Source organism: Camelus dromedarius, chromosome 31, assembly GCF_036321535.1.
Source record: "Camelus dromedarius isolate mCamDro1 chromosome 31, mCamDro1.pat, whole genome shotgun sequence".
NCBI lineage: Eukaryota > Metazoa > Chordata > Mammalia > Artiodactyla > Camelidae > Camelus > Camelus dromedarius.
Genome location: NC_087466.1, coordinates 12,156,356 through 12,178,556, shown reverse-complemented (window position 1 = coordinate 12,178,556; position 22,201 = coordinate 12,156,356). Strand labels below are relative to the sequence as shown.

Below are 22,201 nucleotides of genomic sequence, written 5' to 3'. Positions count from 1 at the left end.
TCCATCACTGCCTGTCTATTATTCCCTTTGCCACAAGATTGAGACTGTCCCAGATAAAGCCTGCTCCTTCAGCCTGAGTCCAGAATAAAAATGGTGTAGAGCTGAGGTGAAGCTGACCCATGGTGGCCACAGCATGTGTGTGCCCCTAAGACGTGGAGATAGCTTAGTTATGCTGTGTAACAAGCAAACTGATACCCATCCTCACTCTGAAAGCCCTCCCTCCTGGATCTTTGATGGGATGAGTACATAATGAACTATTTCTCCATGCCTGGTGCTGAAGTAGTGGCTTTATCCACTTCCTCTGCTGTGATTCTGACAATACCGAAAAAGCCAGTTACCACCCCATCTTCGTTTTATAGACAAAGGCGCCAAGGTCCAGAGAGGTTTAGCAGCTCATCTAAGGTCAAACAGCTAATGAAAGTGGAGTTGGATATTAAGCCTCGGGCCAGGAACATATTCTCCTAGCAAAATGGGCGCTCATTTAGCAAGAGCTGAGCTGGGCAGACAGGCAGGGAAGGAGCTCAGATGGGCCCAGAGCATGTAGCAGGAGGGAGAAGGAGAAGGTGAGCCTTGAGAGGTGATGGGAAAGATCCTGGGCTGGAGATCTGGAGACCCTGACTCTTCCTTTACCAGCTTAATATCTGCCAGCTTCCTGGAGGGGCTAAGAGGCTGTTCCAGAGTCAGACTGCCTGGGTTTGAATCCTGGCTCTGCCACTTAACTAGCAAGTAACTTTACTTCTCTGTGCCTCACTTTCTTTATCTGTGAAATGGGAATCATGTTAATATCTGTCTCACAGAACTCTTGTAAGGAATAAACTCGTTTACACTTAGCGCAAGTAGATCGTACAAACTACTAAATATAAAATAAATTAGCTACAAGGATATATACACAGCACAGGGAAAATAGCCAGTATTCTATTATAACTATGAAAGGAGTATCACCTTGAAAAATTATGAATCACTGTGTTGTACACCTGAAATTTATATACTATTTTAACTCACCTATACCTCAATAAAAATAAATATACAGCAAATAGACAGTGCCCAACACAGAGCCCACAGGTATTATTGTTTTTGTTGCTATTGTTATTATAACTCAAGTAATCATGCTGGTGATGGTGGTGATACCTGAAATGATCTTAGATAAGTCATTTCACTTTTCTGGGACTCAGCTTTCTCATCTGTAAAACATAGGGGGAAATACCCAGCCATCCCAAGGATCTCTGTGATTTAATGGAAAATGCACAAGATGAGGTATTACGAGCTCTGGACTCTGCTCCACTTCTCCCTCTGTGGTACCTGAGGAAGCCCCCAAGCCTTGGGGACCCCAGTCACCATCCATGATACAGGACTAAAGCCAGCCTAGTTTATGTCACCGCACTGGCGAGGATCAAATAAGAAGGGAGGGGTGACAAGGCCAAGAAGTGGGAGTTATCACATGTAACTATAAATCATCATTTGCACAAGGGATCCAAAGTTTTTTTTTTTCCCTCTGCCTCACTCCCTGTCGATAACTCAGTTAAGACGGACACACCTCTGTTGCCAAAGAGAACAATATTACAAAATTGAAAGCAGCTTTAAAAAAAAAATTCCAACCCTATGCACAACCACCAGCCCCCAGCCCAACCCCGTCCCTTCAAGAATGATTTTTTAAGCCTAATTCCTGAGTGGGGAGAACCCTGGGGGTTGAGAAAGGAGATCACAGGTGCTGTTCGCTCTGGGGGCCCAGAAAGAGGAGGCCCCAGCTGCCCCATTTTGGAGAAGGTGCTTACAGTAATTTTGTTCTCTAAGCATCACATCACTGCAAGACACGTGGCCTAATCCCCTGAGATTTTCCACTGTCAGGAAAATAACCAAGTGGGATTTGGAAATTAAAGAAGCACTATTATAAGACATTTACTTCTCTGGGGACTCGGAGATGATGAAGAAGAAATTTTACTGCTACAGCAAATGGCTGGAAGCCATAGACCTTGGGCTTCAGGGCCCCCATTACAACGACCCCCCCAGCCTCCTTCGTTCTTTATTTGCCTTAAATAGCGCTTCCCCCAACGTACACACGTATACATAAATGCCGCATTAACTTCACGCACTGTGAAACCTGGCCCCATCCCTGCTGCCTCTAAAACAAGGGCTGACGTTCCTCAAGCGCTGACATTTCTGCCAGGAACTGCACCTAGAGCTTCACGTGTGTTAGTGTATTTAAGCTTCATCAGATCTCTTGACAGGTGGATATTTATTATTAGAGTCACCGCATGGAAACAAAAGCTCCGAGTGGTTGAGAAAGTTGGCCAGAATCACACAGCCAGTTAGGTGGGGAAGCTAGGATTTGAACCCAGGCAGTACCACTGCTAGGGCTACAATTTTCACCACCAAATTAGATAAAGCATGTCCCAGCGCATAACTCTAGGAGATGCTCACCACAGGACTGTTTCTCCAAAGCAGATGAGAGCAGTTTTTGACTTACTGAATTTCTGTTCAGCCTGGACCTTGGAGCCAGGGATCTTTCCCAGAGGGTCAGGAGGAGGGATCTTTGTACATGCATATATATGCATATATATATATACACACACAAACATACATACATACACATACACACACACATACATACAGAGAGAGCAAGAGAGATTGATTTTAAGGAATTGGCTCACAGGATAATGGAGGCTAGTAAGTCCAAAAAGATGAGTTGGCAATCTGGAGGCCAAGGGAAGAGCTGATGTTACAGTCAAGTCCAAAGGTTATCTGCTAGCAGAATTCCTTCTTGCTTGGGGGAGGTTAGTCTTTGTTCTGTTAAGGCCTTCAACTGTTTAGATGAGGCTCACCCACACTGTAGAGAGTAATGTGCTTTCCTCTACGTGCACTGATTAAAATACTCATTTCATTCAAATATTACCCTCACAGAAACACCTAGATTAATCTTTGACCCAATATCCAGGTGCTGTGGCCCAGATGATGCATCCAATGAACCATCACAGCCTGGCCCACGATGCACAGTGAGTAAGAGGAAACTAGTTTACAAGTGGGACATAGGTTGAGGGGAGTAAAATGCCTCAGTCAAAGGAAGAGCTATGAAGTTCTCTGATTTACCTTTCTGCCTGTCTCTCCCGCCAGAAAGCAGGCTTCACAAGGAATGAAGTTTTTATCTATTTTTTTTTCTCTGCTGAATCTCTACCAAGTAGAACAGTTCCTGGCACATAGTAGGCCTTCAGTCGATGGCTATTGAATGAATGAATGAATAATGAATAGCAAGTATTTAACTTACATCTCTTAAGTTTTTCTCATCTAAAGACCTCAAAACACCTTTAAACAGACAAACAAATGTCTCACTTTTGGCCTCCCATTCCTTGAAACGGGTCTGATGCTCCTATCCCAGGACAAGGAACTAACACCAGAGGCTTAATTTAAGCTCACAGGCACTTCTGATTTCTCCACATGCAGTTTTATGCAGCAGAAGACTTAGTTTAGATGTGGGGTTTAGGTAATTCAAAGTCTGGCCGATCCATGGCCCAGAGTGACTTTGGGGGTGAGCTCTGAAAAGCCTCAGTCATCCTCTGTGGTTTCAATGTGGCAGATCCCAGTGCTCTGAAACCACAGGAATCTCACTGCTTGAGCCGGGGAGGGGGCCGGACCTGTTTGCTAAATCCTCCTTCCCTTTCACACCTGTCTCTTCACCTCCTCCTCCCCGGGTACCCCTCCTACCTCAGCTCTGGGGCTGACGCCTGCCCCTCTGAAGCTGGGTATTAAGAGTGAGTGACAGGCTCCTAACTGGTCTCAGCTCCTGGCTCTCACCACACCTCATACCTCAGAGGCTTAGCACAAGTTCTAAGGTGTTTGTGAAGCTTCTGCAGGTTTGACCCCCACTCTGAATCGCTCCTAAAAACATTCATTGTTGAGTGCAGTAGACATTGTTACCTACCCCCTGATTTTGTGCCCTTCTTCTGTGTCAACATAATCTGATTTTGTAATGGTTGGTGCTCCCTAGATTTGGAGGGCATGTGGGACCCTCCCAGAGCCTCAGGGATGAGTGTAATATGTTCATGCTCCCTGCTTTCCAGTGACTAATTTTGGGGTGACCCTGGAACTCAGTACTGACCAATGAAAGAGGCAGCCAGGTGCAGATAGGAGGCTTCCTTCTCCATTAGGGTGGGGAGGGGGGTGGGGGGAACTCATGAAATGCCTTTGTGGCTCCTGCCCCTGCTTCCTGCAGTTTGCAGATATTATACCTGAAGCAGCTGCAGCCATCTTGTGACCATGAGGCAACAAGTATGAGCATAGAAAACCAGTATCGCAAAGGATGGTTGAGCAAAATGTGAAATCAATCTGGGCCCTAGAGGATGTGGTTGAGACGCTGAGTCAGCCCTAGAACCAATGAAGGGTGCCACAAAAAGCCCCATGCAAGGCACTGTGCGTGACAGTGGATGACCATCTGGATCAGGAGTTGGCAAACTATGGCGCATGGGCCAGACCCAGCCTTCTGCCTATTTTTGTAAACAAAGTTGTATTAGAACACAACCACACACATCCATCTACACATTGTCTATGGCTGCTTTTGCACTACAACCTCAGAGTCGAGTAGCTAGGACAGTGACAGCATGGTTGGCAAAGCCAAAAACAATAAATTTTTTGGCCATTTATGTAAAAAGTTTACCGATCCCTGGGACAAAGAGAGACTGGGGAGCAGTGTTGGCATATTTAAGGGGGATGGGCTCTGGATTTGGACCACTTAAATTCAAGTCCTGATTTCACCTTTCAGCAATATGTGACCTGAACCTCTCTGGGCCTCAGCACCCTTCTCTGCAGAAAGGAGGCATCATGACAGTGGTCCCCCCTCCCCGTTCACAGGTCTCTGGTAGACATTCAAGGAAATCCTGTATGTAAAGAACTCAGCACAGCGGCCGGCACTTTGCAGGTACTCAAGACACTTGGCTCGGTCACTGTGTGAAGACATGCTCAGGAGTCCCCATTTGACATCACATAGGGACGCAGCTGCCCAGCCACACTCTGGATACAACGGAGCACATTCCTATGATTCTGGAGCCCGAGCTCCTTGGCACGCTCAACAAATGAGAATGAACACGAGGCAGGGACACATTCTATCCAATTATCCTTTTCTACACATCTTTTGTCTTCAGGAACTTCCTGGCTTCTGGAAGGATGAAAGCAGTTACTCTGAGGCCAGCCATGGCCTGTGCCTGCCGAGCCCGCAGAGAGAAGGGCTGTCCTCCAGGAAAGCCACCCAAGCTGCTGACCCCTCTGTCTTCCTGTGTCCCCCAAACATCTGGGCAGCAGAGGGCTGCTAATTGGGCACTCTGGCCCCAGACGTCACAAATGATGCAACCCAGAGACTGAGCCCTGGGATTCATCGGCATTTAGTCCCAGGGAAGCCACGGGGAGGAAATCATTCCAAAGCTCTGCCTAATACACCTGCGGCCAGGCCATGTGGCTGGGGTTCCAGGGCCTTCTGTCTTGACAAGAACCATTTCTAGCACATGCCAAGGGTGTGACTTCCACCTCTGGAAGTCCCTCCCTGGAAGGCCCACCAGCTGGGATCTCTAAGTCACATAATATTGAGAACTGTGCTCTTCCAGTGCAGTGCTTCAAGCAGGGTTCTGAGATTGACCCTAAAACCAGTGAACTGCGCACTTACCCTGCAGTGCATACTGTGCTGTGTGAGAGCCCTTCCCCAGACAGCCTCAGCTCCACTCGCCTCCTGCTTCTTCCCCTTCAACCTCAGGGCTCTTGCACTTGCTGTTCCCTCTGCCAGGAATGCTCTTCCCCCCAGATATCCACACAGCCACTCACTTGCTTCCTACAGGTCTCTGCTCAAATGTCATCTGATCAGAAAGACCTTTCCTGACCACTTACTTAAGTCACATCTCCACCTATCTCTCCATCACCTTCCTCCCTACCCTGCAGAGTCTTCCTTCTTAGAGCTGATCATTACCCGATATGGTCAGTATTTACATGCTTCATGGTTTCTCTGTCTATCATTTTGTTCACACTGCCTCAAAATTCTGTGGGGCCAGGGACCTCGTCTGTCATGGTCACTGCTGTGTCCTCAGTTCCTAGATTGGTGTCGGGCACACAACAGGAGGATAAATAATTAGTTTTTGAATAGATAATTGCACAAAGCTGGTGGTTATCTTTTCCTCACACATCTTTTACTCAGATCTTCCACCAAGTCACATCAGAGCTACCTAAATAGCCAAGTGGGCTCTGCCACCATCATGGACGCTAATAATTACAGTTACAATATAGACTTTATATTAATAATGATGACTGTGTCAGCCACCGTTCTGCTCAGGTTCTGTGAAGCACCAGATTATGATTAAGATACAGCATGGCAACGTACAATGTCCTGTTATCTCCATTTCAGACGTAAAACCCGGAATCTGGAGAACGGAAGTTATTTGCGGCGAGCCGGGTCTGAAATGGCCAAGCTGTGCTTCAAACCCAGGCCTGCGTGACTCCAGCTAAGAAAGCATGTGATTTGGGAAGAAGATGGTAAACTGAGGGGTGGAAAGTCAAAGAAACAGAGACGAGAGAGGCGCAGGGAGGGCAAATAGTAGGAGAGGTGGCAAAACGCGAGGCCTGGAGACATGTACTAATTAAGAGCTTCGTCACCAGCTCAGTGATGCGTCAAGATGACAGTCAGTCAAGCAGATAAGGGAGATGAGTTAACATCTCCTGGGGGATGCCCAGGCCTGAGACTGGCTGGCAGACAAGAGCACAGCAGTGAAAAGGAAGCTGCCAGAAGGTTATTTGCATGAAATTGCAGTGAGGGATTTGAACTGTCTGCCGCCCTGACGGCTCTAACCATCTCTCAGTTAAGGCAAGTTCCAGTAGCCCTTGGAATGAATTCCTATCACTGGGCCACATGAGCTGATGTAAGGAGAGTGGGAATGGATATTTGGGGCCATATAGAAAAGCACGGAAAGGAAACATGAAAAGAGCCACAACAAAGACCTTGGAACCCTGGCTCTTACATACTTGGTCTTAGGGCAAATCGGAGGGAAACGCAACCTTCAGGCACTGCTGGATCCAGATGCCTAACATGATGCCGTCAAGAATGTGTATCTCATTCCCTCTCTTTCTCTGCACTAAATCTTCTGTGTTGCCTGAATTCTGAGGCAGACCCTTGCCTGATCGTGCCAACGTGGGTCTCTCTCTCAGAATCAGATTCTGAGGTAGGATTTAAGTGCAGGTGGTTTATTTGGAAAGTGGCTAAATGCACTCTGGTGGAGGAATAGGGAAGGGAGGGAAGGCGCAATCATGAGCAGGCTATCACTGTGGACGATTGACGTTCAGTGCCACTGAGACCTCTGGGAGATAATTCAGTCCACACCCCACTGGGGATAGACCAGAACACGTGTCCCATTCTAGGGATGAGGGAGCCGCGGCACTGATTCTCCGACCCCTGCCCGTGGTTGGCTGAGGGCTGCTCCCAGGGGCATTACCTCCAGCACCTCTGTTCTCCCTGTGCCGGGGCTGACAGCACTAGAGAAAACCCGCAGAGGAGGGTCTCCAGCCCCTGAAGTAGGAGCTGTCAGCAAGAAGGGCCACAATCCCTACTAAGGGAGATACGATGAGACGCCAGCAGGACCCCCTTTCCCTGTCGTTGTAGCAAAAGTCCTGGGACTAAATCTCACTGCACTAACTCAGGTCCTCTGCCCTTCCTTGAATCAAGCACTGTAACTGGGGGGAGACTCAAGCGAAGAGAGTCCACCTTGCCCAAGGCACACAGACTGAGAGCAAGGCAGGGTGAGTCCCCCAGTGAAAAATGAGAAGCCATTACCAAAGAAAGCACAGTGAGTGCTCATCCTATAAAACCAGCAGACAGATGTTGGCTTGTCGCTCAACAAGTGACATCCCTGACTTTGTAGCACTCCACCTCTAGTTTAGACCAAAGCCTTTCCCTTTGGACCATTCCTGGCCCCAGAGCAGCCCTAAGGGGGGTTGGGAGGGCAGATGTAAAAGTGTGTGGTTAGTCACTCTTAATGGCTCCAATTCTCATAAAATATGCACACATATGCTTACACATGCACATGTAGATTTTTTTTAACAGAGGCTTTGAAGACTCAGTACAAGTGTTCACGTGAGCCTAATGGGGCCAAGTCTCATTAATGCCTTTGATGCTGTTTGAGTTGGCTACAGGTTTTGGAGGATGGGTAATAACCACAAGTCATGTGCCCATGTGGCACTGTTCAGCCAAGGGACCTCAACACAGGGGGCTCGGAGTCCTCTTCTTCTCTTTGTAACTTGGCGTGTGACATCTGGGGCTATTTCCTCACATGGCCCTTTTGCATTAAAGTAGTTTAAGTACTTTGGGAAGGTGCCTAAATGATGGCCATTATGCAATTTTCCTTTAAAGGTAGAGGAAATGACAAAGAACCTGGGAAAGGGTGAGGACTTGTGCCTGCTCCGTCCTCCTATGAAAATGTCATAGAGGGCCCCCTTAACCCATGGTAATTGCACAACAAACAGAGCTCAGAGGTCTTACAAAGCGGGGACTGCTCTGGAGAAGGAGCAGGGGCGGCCAGGACGAGCTGGCTGTCTTGCCTACATATTGTTTTTGAAACCCCAGAGAAATGGAAAAATTTACCCCCAACAAGCAGAATATCCTACCTGTAGCTGGGAGAGACCCTGAGAGAGAGGGCTGAAAACTGGTGCTATTGATGGTAACTATGCAGCCTTGGTGCTTCTGGGTCCCATTTGCTTATCTATATAATGCGAATAACCCACATTTTAGAATTATTGTGAGGATTAAGTTAGACACGCTCTAGGTACTGTAGCAGGAGGTGCTAGCTGCTTCCAATACCCATTTTCATCTTCCTGAATAGCTCTGTATTACAAGTTGTACCTAGCACACAACTTCCTAGCATAAATATCATTTTCCAGCTCCCTCTGCAGCTAGATATGGCCATACGACTAAGTTCTGGCCATTGCGGTGTAAAGAAAGTGCCCTGCAGTAGCTTCCAGGACCTACCCTTAAAAGACAGCTGACGCATGGTCTTGGCCCCTTCTTTGTCCTTCCCTGGAACAGAGATGACCCATGAATGAGGTCCCGACATCAGAATGCCCATACCCGTTCTTCTGAATCTCACCCTTTCCTTTTAAAGCCACTAATAACTGGGAGTTTTCTTTCACTAGCAGCCAGTCCCTGACCCTGGGTCATTCACGTAGCATTTGGCCTACTCATCAAAGCTAGATCTTTTAGAAGAGCCACAAACTTAGCTGACACTGAAATTCAGCATTTCTGTTTTGTCTGTTACTAAGATGCCTCTCCCCGTACTAATTCCTCAGGTAGCGTTCAGTTCCTTGGAAAGTAGAATACTCCATCTCTCCCTTCCCGTTTCCATTCCAAGGTGGTCTCGCTGAGGAGGCAGGCGGGTGTGGCTCACAGGACTTCCTGGCGGAAAAGAAAGTCAAAGGCCCAGGCTGGCCTAGGATGACTTGCTTGCTGCGCGCCCTGCTTACCTTGAGATCCGAAGCCTGCCGCCAGCCCTAGCGTGATCTGGGACTGGGTCAGCTCCTGGTCCCTAGACGTGGCCTCACTGCAGACCTCATGAGTCTGCATTCGCCCACTCCCCACCCTCCCCTCGCCAGCAGGCAGTGCTGCCCACTCCACAGGCTCACGATTCATCTGTGTTCTTTGCCCTCAAGTGCTTTGGTCCCAGTCTCTCCACCCTGGAGCCAGGAACACCTCTTGGTCTACATTAGCCCAATTCTACTGGTCACGGAGTCGGCCTAGATGTAGCTTTTTCCCCAGCTGGTCCTGGGTAGCCCCAGAAGCATCTCTTCCTAGAATCCCCAGTGGGAATAATGCCTTTGGGGAACAACGATGAGCTGCTCAGGTTCCCTTCAGGAATTCAGGGTTTATCCCTCCAGTAGTCAAAGGACTGAAAAAATGAACTGCCTGCCCGCCCAAGGTCATGCTTCCCTCCAGGGTCACCTGCAACCAACCGCTGGTCAACTGGGAGTACAAAGGCCCAGGATTCCCATCTTCTCATGGGGTCAGCTGAGACCTATGCAGGGACTGCATCACAGCTCAGCGCTTCCCTCTGCCCGATCCTGCTCCCACCCCTGCCTTCCACAGGTGCTGATTCTAAAGGAACTCCGTAATAAATATCCTCACGCTGAGCTCCAGCTCCGTCTTTGTCGCAGGGAACCCAACTTGCAATAGGGCTGGACATCCCTCTTCCCTTGATCTTCCTTCTCCCCTCTGAATGCTCCTATTCTGGTTACTTCCTTCTCCACTGTCTCTTTCCACTGTCACTCACAATGCCCTGGGGCCGATGGAGTGAATTTTTTCTCCTCTTCTACATCACCTTTCCCTGTCAGCAGCAAGTCACAGCTCAGCTATCAAGAGTCAGATCCAGAACCAGAGCAGGGGCTGCCCGGGGGGGACTAGGACCATGGAGGGAGAGGCTGTCGGTGGGAGCTGCAATCAAGGAGAAGACAAAGCCACTACCTCGGCGAGACGCCTGCCAGAGTGTGGCAGGTCGGGGGAGAAACACCCTGGCCCCTCCCTTATTCTCACACTCTAGTATTTCACTGGTGCCTCCAGTGGCTGAAACTAGCTAGAAACCAAGGGAAGCTGGGAAATGTAGCAAAGGAGACTGAGAAATGTAGTTTGTAGGGACCAGTTCCCTCCAGTATAGAGCAGAGGAGAGGAAGGGTGGGGAATGGATCTGAAGGCAAGCAGGCCAGTGAGTGGCTGACACATTAGCATGGAAATCCCACGTGCAGCCAAGCTAGGACAGACGTATTAGTATTTCCCATACATAGCTGAACACAAAACTTTATGATTTATTTATCTATGTACCAACTTAGGATCTTATTGCATAAGACTTCCAGTGAAACCGTTCAGAGCACATACTGGAGCACACTGACTAAAACGATCCCCCCTTGTTGGGCATTTAGGTTGCTTCTACTTCTCCTCTTTTGTACTTGGCAGGACAGTTGCTGGATTGGTTTACGCAGACTCCCAGTCTCCTGCCCGCAAGCCCCTCTCAGCCTTAGTAGGGCTACTCGATCATTGATCTCCCCCAAGAAATCAATCCCCTGGAAGTGAAAATGTATCACAGGAAATGACTTGGAATAAATCAAAAGCCCAGTGTAGTTCCCCAAACCCAGGCCCATCTGGTACAGGATGATGTAAGGATGTGGTACAGGGTGCGACGTGCAGGCAGTGGGGTTGCTGGGTGGGCGGCCATCATTTTCAGACAAGGCAGACCCCTCTACTGCCTCCTCTCCCGCTGGCCCCTGGTGAGACTTTCAGCCTGCGTGGACTGGTGATGGAAGCCGACTGCACTCAGCCGGGCACTTACTTTTTCATTCCCTTTTCTACCTTCTTGCTCTTTGGAGAAAAACCTGGAGGGCCTAAGATGCCAAGTTCTTTTGCAGTATGAGTCAACAGGAAGAAAATCATTCTTAAATATGATGCAATGGCATTATATTAAAAAGAAAAGAATAAAAGAACTTTTCCTTGTAATGAAAAAGTGGTTCCGTAGATGCTCAGCGTTTGCTGGGGGTGAGTTGGGCCTTCCCTCCAGGTCAGCTGCTTGTTAGCATCTGTGAGTTTTTTGTTTGTTGGATTCTGGTGGTGAGAGTGTTAGGGCCTGTAAAAGGTGTCAAGCCTTTGGGGCTTCCGGGGGGAGGAGGTTAGCACCGGGGGATCTGCAGTCTAAATCCTTCTCTGCATTCTTTGCTAGAGCAGTGACATCTAGTCCTGGCCTCCGCAGGGTCAGTCACTGAAGAAATCTCCACTTGATACCGAACAGCAAGAGCATGAGTGACGGCGATACCGATGGGAGGCCTCGTGCCTGGCTTCGCACGAGGTTCGTTTAACCCTGACCACAAGCCTGGAAGGCAGGCTGCTATTATCATCTTTTCTAGATATTGAAGCTGATGCACAGAGAAGTTAATTCACTTCTCCAAGCTCACCCAGCTTATCATTTGAGAGCCTAAATTTGAACCAAGGCAAGGAGGCTGCAAAGTCCACTCCCAGCTCCTCACCTGCCTCTGTCCACCACTATGCCGTCTGTCTAGTGCAACAGCCTTGGCCGTGGCTTAGCTCTGCACCACTCGGCCTGCTCGCACGTGCTTTTGAAACTCCACACAGCATCGGCAGGCAAGAGAGCTTACAGGGATCACTCTTCTTGCGGTGGAAAGGACACTGGAGCTGGAGTCAGAAACCCCAGAACTGCCTCCCCATCTCTGCCAACCCTTAGTTGCATGGCCCTCAGCAGGCTTTAAACCACTCCAGCCTTGAGCTGAACCTCACCTCCATCCAAAACCCAGCGGAGGGTTTGTGCCAATAAAAATCCACAAAGCTGTAACGGCAGTTTGCCGCCTGGAAGCAGCACCCAGCGCGAGCTGGTGCTCGTTCCCACTTTACAAATGAGAAGAGCGAGGAGAAGGCAGCTCTGGTGACTGCCCCAAGGTCACACTGAAGTCGGGAATTAGGCTGGCGCCAAGAGCCAGGCCTTCGGACACTCTGCCCAGTCGCTTTTCATTATATCAGGATGTCCCAAGAGAAAGCAGAAAGAACACCATTCTCCTAAATGACCACCTCACCCAGGAGCTGCAGTGATGAGAGATCTCTGTCTGCCCTGTGACTCCATCGACGTCAAAACAAGCCAGGAGGCCTGCCCTCCCAGACCTGGCTAGCTCTGGATTCTCCAGAGGTGGGAAATGGGGGAAGCCGCATTTAGCCTCCACCTGCCATGGGTGCTGCTGCGGGATTTGGATAGTCAGAGAAGCGGCACCGCCCTGGTCTGACGTTCCCCTATCTCCGGGGCCCCTGGTCTCCGGAGGGCCTCTTCGTGAGCATGGTTAGCATCCTTAGCAACAAAAAAGAGCACTGTCTGGGCTCCCGTGTTGCGTTTATTTGTAAATGTATCCTGCTTTGTTTTAACCCCAGAGCATCAGTTTTCAAAGAGTGGACCGGGGGGGGGGGGCATGAAGCGTCAAAAGAGAAAGAAAGTTGCCAACGGATTGAGTTTGCAACTGGGTTTGCCGGCATGGTGGTGGCAACGCCCCGCCAAAATGCCTGACACGGCTCCCAACACACACAGGATGCGAGGCACTGGGACTCAAAGCCACCTCGGTCATGGTCCCCACCTGGCTGCTTGTCTGGTTCTAAGTCAGAACGTCAGAAGCTCTGGGCGGCGCGGAGCGTCAGTAGCGAACAGTTCACAGGGAGCAGAACCGGCCCCAGCACATAAAAGGAAGCTAAGCCCGCCTTTCCCCCACCCCTTCTCCAACACCCACCTCTCCTTCCATGTCTCAACTGCATACCTCTGGTCATCAGACATTCCTCTACCTCCACGCTGCAGGGGGTGGGTGGACTAGGGGCCTGAGTCACATCCAGCCTGCTGCCTGTTTCTGTACAGCCAGCAAGCTAAGACTGGTTTTTACATTTTTAATTGATTACTTTTTAAATGGTGATATAAGTCCCACCAGAAGCCTAAAATATTTACTCTTTATCTGCTCTTGGTAGGAAGCGTTCATTGACCCCTGATGTAAGTGAAACAATAGGTCATCAGAGCTGCCACGGGCACACCTCTTGAATTCATTCATGCCTTCAGTCATTCATTCAATCTGTGGAGAAGTTACTTATGATCTCTGAATTTTTGAGTCTTCAACTGTAGAGAGAAATAATCTTACCAAGTATGTAATGTTCATGTGAGAATTAAACGAAATAAGGCATTTGAAGCTGCTAGCATATACCTCCAGGCAAGTATCAGCTACAACTATGCACCGTGGACCGAATGTTTTGTGTCCCTCCAAAACCCACATGTTGAAATCCTAACCCTCAACGTGACGGTATTACAAGATGGGGGCTTTTGGAAGGTATTTAGGTCATGAGGTTGAAGTCCCCCATGAATGAGATTAGTGCCCTTATAAAAAGGACCCCGGAGAGCTCTCTTGCTCTTTCCGTAATGAGACACGAGAAGATGGGCATCTACACCCTGGAATAGGTTCATGATGTTCACAGTATATTTCATCATAAGCCAGGTGATAAAATTATATATTCTAAAGCCCATTTTAAAAATTATGTTTTAAAATACGTCAAAAAAAAAAAAGGGAACAAGAGATTTCACACCATCTAAATTAACTCCCCCTTCCCTCCCTCCTTCTCTTCTTCCCTTCCTCCGTTCTTTTTGTCTGAGATCTGCTTTTAGAAGAAAGATACAATTCAAAGAAAACAAGCTGTCATCTGATAATTTCTTCAACAATGAGAGCTTCCAGGGTGTGATCTCAACTGACTTCACGCACCGTCTACACCTCCGCTCCCAACCCCCTGCTGTCAGCACTGACTGGTGTTCCCCAAAGCTATCCCCAGACCCTGCAGGCTTCTCTGGTGTCCATCAAAGTCCCACTTGGTTGGCAAGATTCTACCCACTAAGACAGAGGAATGGACTTGGGCAACTCGATTCCACAGTGGCCAAGGTCAAGTGGAGTTTCACTCCAACCTTCAAACAACCTGAAAACCAAAGGGACCAATAGAGCCGCCTCACTAATAGGGACAACTGGACTTACTGCAGCAGCTCTCTATCCAGGGCCTCCTCTGGGCCGAGCGGGATTTGGGGAGAAAAGAAACCTGGTGCAACAAGATAGAGAAAGACCAGCTCTCATGGGGCGACGCACTGAGTAGACGGGGCTGCAGACGGAAAACCAGTGGATGGATGAACAGAGCAGTAAGTACAGAGAGTCATGTGTTGCTTTGAAGAAGACAATGCAAGGTGACAGTTCTCAACTGGGGGGAATTTGCCATGCAGGGGACACTGGGCAATGTCTGGGACTTTTTTGGTTGTCACAACTGGGGGCGGGTGCTCCTGGCATGTAGTGGTAGGGGTCTCGGACTCTGCTCAACCTCCTACAGTGCACAGGATGCCCCCTACAAAGACTCTGCCAACCCCAGATGCCAGCAGAGCAGGGGTGTCCTACCCTAGAGGGGGATCGTGGGAAGGGAAGGAATGGAGAGTTCTCCCTGAGCTGAGGCTCGGATGCTGCAGTCACAGGGACAAGCAAGAAGACAAGCTGATTGTGTCAGAGGACAGAAACCAGGGCAACAGACGGGGGAGGACCTGCTGACGGTGGCACCGTTCATCCACGTAGCAGACCCAATCAGTGTCCTCCCGTGTCCCCTTGGCCACAGCGAGGCCACCTGTCGCTTCAGGGGCAACCCCCCCTGTGTGATGGCATCTTCCCTCCAGGGCCTGCCTCTGTGCATTTCACTGACACCTGCTCGGCCCCCTAGAAGTGCCCGCGATGGGCGGAAACTGGAGGGTGAGCGCTGCGGACCATGCCCTGGGCTGGCCGAGCTCCGTGCAGTCTTCCAGGGGCCTCTCGAGGTCCCCTGCTCCAGGATGCCCCTTCTGTTGGTTTTCCTCCCTTTCTGCCTCTGCCCCCCTCACTCATCACTGCTTCCTGGGCTCACCTCCCAAAGAAACTACTTGGCCCCAAATCCCAGTCTTGGGGTCGGCTTCGGGATGAGCCCAGGTCCAGGCAGCACAGACCCCCGGTGACTGGCTCTGACTCTAGCCCCAGTGGGCTCGCAGGCCGGCGGTGGCCTGTTCCTGTCTGTTTTTGTCCAGAGACTGCTCCCTCCAGCTCAGGTCAGCAGCTGTGCAGCCAGTGACGTCACACGCAGAGGGGACAGCCTTGTGTCTCATTTGGACCCTGCCAGGGACCTTCCAGTCCCGTGGGTCCCTCCCCCAAGGCAGATGGAGAAATATCTCACTGCAAGTGGTTCTTGCTTTCTTTGCAAAATGCCCCAGGCTCGGAGTGTTAGTCTGCTAGCCCCACTCTGTCCCCTCCTCGGAGCCTGTGCTCTGGGCCATGTCAGGGGTCAGAGAGCCCATCTGCTTCCTGAATCGATGGTGATGACGTCCCAGAGCTGGTGGATTTTGCTACAAGACTCAGGCTGGTGTCAGGGGATCTGTCACCCAGAGCCCAAGGGACACACTCCATATGCCATGTCCCAGCCCCCTCCTGGCCCCCAGTGTCACCAGACCTCTGGGTCTGCAGTGTGAGTCTCCTGTGGGAATTATCCAAGGGCCCACAGGAAGGTACCGGCTTGGAACCTGGGCAGGGGTGAGAGGCTTGGAGCGAGCGACACAGGCTGTTCAGGGAGGTCACAAATGTCACAGGCCGGGAGACACTGTCCCCACAGACTGTGGGGCTGCGGATGCAGCCCTGTGCTGTGAGGACGGGCAGCTCTGGGTGGAGGAGCAGCAGCAGGCGGGGCGAGGAGAAGGCACTGGCCACCAGCATCACCCAGTAAGGTGGACGCGGGCACCGGTGGTGACGAGGCCACAGGGAGGGGCTGCTGCGAGGGGGACGAGAAAGGAGCCTGGGCCGCCACGCCCACACCCAAGAGGACCAGGGCCGGGAGCCAGGACCAAGCTGCCGTTCTCAGCAAGGATGGATGCTGTACTCGCTCGGTCTCCCTCCATCGGTCACCTGCGTGTTGGGGATGCTGTTTCGGCAAGTCTCTCTCCTGTGCTAACCCTCTTCTCTGTCCTCCAGCCTTCAAGTGCTAAGACACAAACACACGCACACAGACATTCACACACCCTACTGCAGAAAGAAGCACACCCAGAAACACACACACAAACACATATAGACATGCAAACAAAAGACATACACACAGAAACACCCATATAAACACCAACACAGACGCAAACACACACATACACATACAGAAACACAAAACAGACTCACATAAAAATACACAGAGAAACACAAACACAAAAGCCTACAAAGGCACATGCACACACACACGCACACAGACACACAACCACACACACAGAAACGCAGACACACATCCTGCTGTGTGCAGTCAGGCAGAGAACCTGCACCCTCCAAGGATGCCATTGCTACCTTGGTGCAAGTCCTTCCAGGGCTTTAGATCCTGCAGGAAAGACGCGATAACCCACGCCTCCCAGCCCCGTAAGGTGATGCGTGCAGCCGGAGCGCGGAGCGCCGGGATCAGAGCACCTAGGGCGGCCAGGCTGCAAGGGTTCCAGTCCCAGCTCTGCCACTAAGCGGTGCCATGAGTCCCACCTCCACTTCTCGTCCCACAAAACGGGGGTGATAACAACACCCCGCTGGTGGGGATTAAGTGCATCCGGCACAGCTCCCTAGACGGGGGCCCGATGTTTGACTAAGAAGCGCTTAGGGAGTATTCCTTCCCCTGACGCTGATTCTCAAATGCCACCATCCACCGGTTCCTGCCTGCACAGCTTGGGGTCCCCATGTTTAGTTTCTTGCAGATGTTCTGGAACCCCGAGAGGGCGCCTCACAGGTGCTCATGAAGAATAATCTGTTTTCCCAGGAGGATGACCTGCCAGTGAGGGGCTGCCTCCAAGGCCTGGGTCTCCCACCATCAGGAGGTCAGAATCCAATGCAAAGATGCTAATTCTCTGTCAGGACTGTTTCTTGATCCTCCCAAAGCTGCCAGCCCCTCGAAGTGCCAAATGATGCTGCCTCAGCCACGGACCCTCATCATCAGAGCTCTGCTGGGCCGGACAAAGCCAGGAGCAAACCATTCCTGAGTCCCTCTGATGCCTGGACTCCTAGCATAGCTGCAACGGCCCTTCTCTCAAAGTCCTTATGAATACATGGCACCCTCTCTCCCCTCCTGTCCTTGCCTCTCCCCTCCTCTTCCCTCTCTCTCTCTCCCGCTCCTTCTCTCTCTTTCTCACTCTCTCCTTCGGTCTCTGTCTCTTTCCCACCAACTTCCTCTCCTCCCCACCCCCCTCTTTATACTTGACCTAGGGCAGAGACACCCCTGCCTGCCCCTCTCCTCCCCACCTGTTTCTCAGAAGCACCCACCTCAGGCACAACACCACCTCCCAAGAGGAAGCTTCCACAGGGAGCAGAAGAGGGTATAAAACACCAGGGAAGGGGCACGGTGCCACCCAAAAGAAAGAACACTCCGGCTTGGAGCCAGACTGACCTGGAGTTGAGTCCTGAATCTGCCATATATTGGTTCAGAGTAATGTCCTAGGATGTACCACTGTATAAAGGAGGGACACAGCCAGCCATTTGTCCATCCCCATTATCCCCTCGACCTCGATACGGAGCCAGAAGACCCTGCCAGGTACCCTAGGGGGCCACTGTCCCATCCAGAGGCTGTCTGAAGCTGTTTTTACATCCCCCACCTCCACCCTGAAGCCCAGGGAGAGGACGGATGGAGAGACTTAGTAGTGAGGAGCAGGACATTCAGAGTTGGGGTGATAACCCTGCAACCACCACCCACCGGCAACACAAATGTGCCAGGAGTATTACTTGGGTGACCTTTTGGGAAAAAACTATAGAATTCCTCTAAACACTTCCCTGCACCAGGAGCCTGCTGATGTACTAGCTACAGCTTTGGGAGCCAGCCAAAATGACTCTGAGTCCTGGCCCTCGAACTTCCTGTGCAGGGTCTTCAACCTCTCTGAGCTTCAGCTCCTCCAGCTGGAAGATGCGCCTGCCGTGTCTCCTGCCCGGGGTGCTGTCAGGGACTTCACTCAGCACAGACCGGGCTGCTCTCGTGTGCGTGGCGTCGCTGTTACTCTCACAAGCTGACGGGAGGAGGAAGGCTAGCTCGGGGGATGAGAAAGGCCAAGGCAGGAGGGTGGGTGCCGCAAGGACCCGCTGCGTCTCCGTCTCGCTTCTGCACAGAGCTGCTCTTAGAGCTGCGCCTCGGCTCAGCTCCTGCCGCCTCTCTCTGCCCCCCAGCCCCCCTCCCCACCCTCCGAGGGTGCAGTTAGCATACCGCCGGGGTTAGCAGAAGGTACAAACTGGATTAGATGTTAAATCAATTTGGCCTTCCTCCTCAGGGGCGCCGCGGGCAGGTTCCATATGAATAATGATTTGTCTGAGGCAGCAAACTGGATTATTTGATCAAAAAGGGGAAAAAACAACTCATGTTCATTTTTTAATAATGGCTTTTGCATCCAGTCTCGGAGCTTGGCTGAGGGGGTAGGGGGAGGGAGGGGTGGCCTGGAGGACAGACAATAACAAAATCGCTCTTCCCTCCGGGAGCCCCCGCTCCAGCCCTGGACGAGAGCAGCCCGATTCCACCTCCCAGAATGGTCTTAGGTTTTTCAATCTTTGAGTACAAATCGGAAAAAGAATACTATTTACCACGTGTGCTTTACAACCTGGCTTGCCTCGCTCTGTGGCTTTGCATTTATTGCAGCTCATTTAATCTTCCTGTAGAGTTAGGTGGCACAGCCCAACTTAGAGGTGAGGAAGCGGAAGCTTCTAGAATGGGGTTTCTGACACTTGGGGCTGTAACTCTCGGCTGTAGGGGGCCGTCCTGTGCACTATAGGTCTTCTCCCATTACATGCCGGCAGTCTCCCCGGCCCCAAGTTGTGACAACCAGAAAGATCTCCAACCATCCCCTGGGGGACAAAACTCAGCGCTGGTCAACCGCCTCTGTTCTAGATGGATGAAGTAAGTCGTCAACAGTCACACAGCTAACGGCCAGGCCACCTAGAATTCCAAGACCCAGGAAGTCTTAGCCCAATGTCTCGATCCAAATTGCTGCCCCATATAAGAAGTCCCCCGACGACGGAGGTAGAGGGGTGCCAGAGAGAAACCCCACCGGCTGCGTGTTCTGCTGAGTTCCCAGGAGGGAGGAACAATGTTTCAGAGGAGGAAGGGAAAGCTTTGTAGAATGAGGCCATGGTTCTCCCATGGTGGTAGGAAACACGAATGTTGTTCCCCATTTATGCCAAGTGAACCCCCAGAAAAGACCCATTTTTCTCATTATCAGGCCTGTATTCCAAAAAATGCTCTCAGTCAGTACTATTAATTGAAAAGTGTCAATAAAATCATGGTGGAAACTTGTTTTTTCTGTGTACCTACAGCATACGCTCAGCTTGGCCTCTTGTCCACAAAGTCAGATTTACAGAAAGTAAACCTGGCCCTTTATAGAAACTTTGCTCACTCCTGGGCTAGAGGAACAACTGTGGGAACTTTCCCACATCCACTGGCAGGACTATTTGATGAGGCGGAGCCACGGGGTGGCTTTGGTGGCTGAACATAGACTACAGAGCCGGGGCCTGGGTTCAAATCCCAGCCCTGCCTTGTATTGGCTGTGTGGCTTTGGGCAAGTCACTTAACCTCTCTTTGCCATATTTTGCGCATTTGTGAAATGAAAAGAAACGATAATTCTTCCCTTGGCGAACTACAGAGAGTCCGTTCATGTAAGTGAACAGATATAAACATAAAGCCCTCAGAACACCACGCCTGAAAACAGGGCGACTTAAACGTTAACTCCTTCTTTCCTCATCACCGTTGTCATCGTCTTCTGAAAAGCCTGGTCCAAGCGACCTGTCAGGTGGAGCTGAGCCCGCCTGTGCTCCTGCTGGAGCTCTTCCTCCCGCTCTGTGGAGTTAGCCACTATTCACTTCTCTTTCCCAGCTCAGGGTTTGGGGCTTTCTCCTTTCTGCCATTTTTATCACTGGCCTCATCCAAGCCTTTCTAGGAGGGAGGGGATGGCCGGATCGAGCGGTGAGAAATAGTAACCACTGGATTGTATTCGCGAAAGGAACGCCTCTGGGTTGGACCCTCTCTTCGCTGTCAATGCATGAATGAAGTTGCAGTTTATTTTCAATAGGCCTGTTACAAAATGTGATGTCAAGTACATTTTGTGGTCCTCCTCTGACCTCATGCTCTTTGAAACCATCCCCTTCTCCCCTGCTCATCCTCACCGGAGAGCCCTAGAGATGCTCCCATAACAAGGCGGTTCTTCTGCCCCCATTGCAGGGGGTGTCCCTAGGGAAAGTTTTGAGCTGATCTCTCCAAGGGTCACCTGGAAGACAGATGTCTACGCCCCAGAATGAGGGGTTTGGGTCTGGAAACACCAGAGAAATAGTGAAAGGGAAACACTTAATACTTTTCATCTTTGTATTTACTGAGCAGTTACAAAGTCCTGAATGCTGTGCGAACTTCCTGGTATGTATTTTCTCAGTTCTTGCTGCCCAACGATAGGTTCTATCCTCAGTACAATCTTACTGATGAGGAAATTGAGGATCAGAGGAGTTAAGTGACGTGCCCAGGGAAACACAGCTGGAAACAGGCAGAGCAGAGTTTTCTGGCTTTAAGATCTATAGACTAGCTGCTGTGCATTGATTGCACCAATGTGATGTCATGGGTGAAACGGACACAGTGAAGGGAACACGGAACTCTTTGTCCTGCTTTTGCAACTTGTATCATTTTTTCAATACATAAACTTTTTGAGTTGATTAAAAAAAATCAGCTGAACACCTACTGGGTGCCCAGCCCTACACTCCACCTTTAGGAACAGACTCAAAATGAAGCGGTGGTTAACCCTGGCCTCCTGGAGCCTTCATCTCCCTCCAGGGTCAGCCAGCTGCTGCCTGCGGGCCAGCGCCAACCAGCTGCCTGTTTAGTAAGTAAGTTTCGTGGGAACCCAGGCGTGACCGTGAGCTTTCACACTACAGTGGCAGAGCTGAGCAGTTTCAACAGACACCGTGTGGTTGGAGGGCTAAAATTTTTGCTTTCTGGGTCCTTAACCAAAAAAAAAAAAAAAAAAAAAAAAGTTTGCTGAACTCCTTGAATTGGCCCGCTCGGGCTGCCACGCCAAGGGTTGCTCTCTCCGAGTCCTGGAGGCTGGAAGGCTGACATGCCTCTGTGTCCTAATTTCCTCTTCCTATAAGGACACCAGTCACATTGGAGTAAGGCCTACCTCGACGGCCTCATTTTACCTTAATTACCTCTTTAAAGATCCTATGTCCAAATACTCTCACATTCTGAAGGACTGGGGTTAGGATTTCAACATATGAATTTGGGGGAGATACAATTGAGCCCACAGCACCCCCGCTTTAGTGGGAATGGGCACAACGAGAAACAGCGTACAAACCAGGAAAAGTAAGAGGGTGTGCAAAACGCCCCTGGGCGGCTGGGGGATAGAGCCGCATCAGACTTCACGGTGGAGCTGACCTTTCCACTGGCTCTTAGGATGGGCTCATGTTCACCAAACAGAAAGCGGCTGGACATCCTACGGCAGCAGGAGTCAAGCTTGGAAGGCCCGGGACACGTAGGAAGCCACCACAGCTAGACCTACTATGCGCTAAAGTTCAGAACGCTGGTGCGGCAAAAGAACCCGCAGCCTGGATGCTGAGAAGACGCTACCGTCTGTTCTGCATCTAGACTCTCAGTTCCCATCCTGCC

At 50.6% G+C, this 22,201-nt stretch overlaps 2 long non-coding RNA genes across 2 annotated transcripts in view; one reads left to right on the top strand and one right to left on the bottom strand.

Moving 5' to 3' along the window:
- LOC135319740 (uncharacterized) overlaps nt 1-3,144 on the top strand; it is a 158,810-nt gene extending 155,666 nt beyond the window's left edge. The window contains exon 3 of the long non-coding RNA XR_010378576.1: nt 2,933-3,144. This is a non-coding gene — a long non-coding RNA (uncharacterized LOC135319740). The remainder of the gene's footprint in view (nt 1-2,932) is intronic.
- The window catches only part of LOC116150009 (uncharacterized), a 485,742-nt gene that overhangs the window by 16,028 nt on the left and 447,513 nt on the right, over nt 1-22,201 (bottom strand). The window lies entirely within an intron of this gene.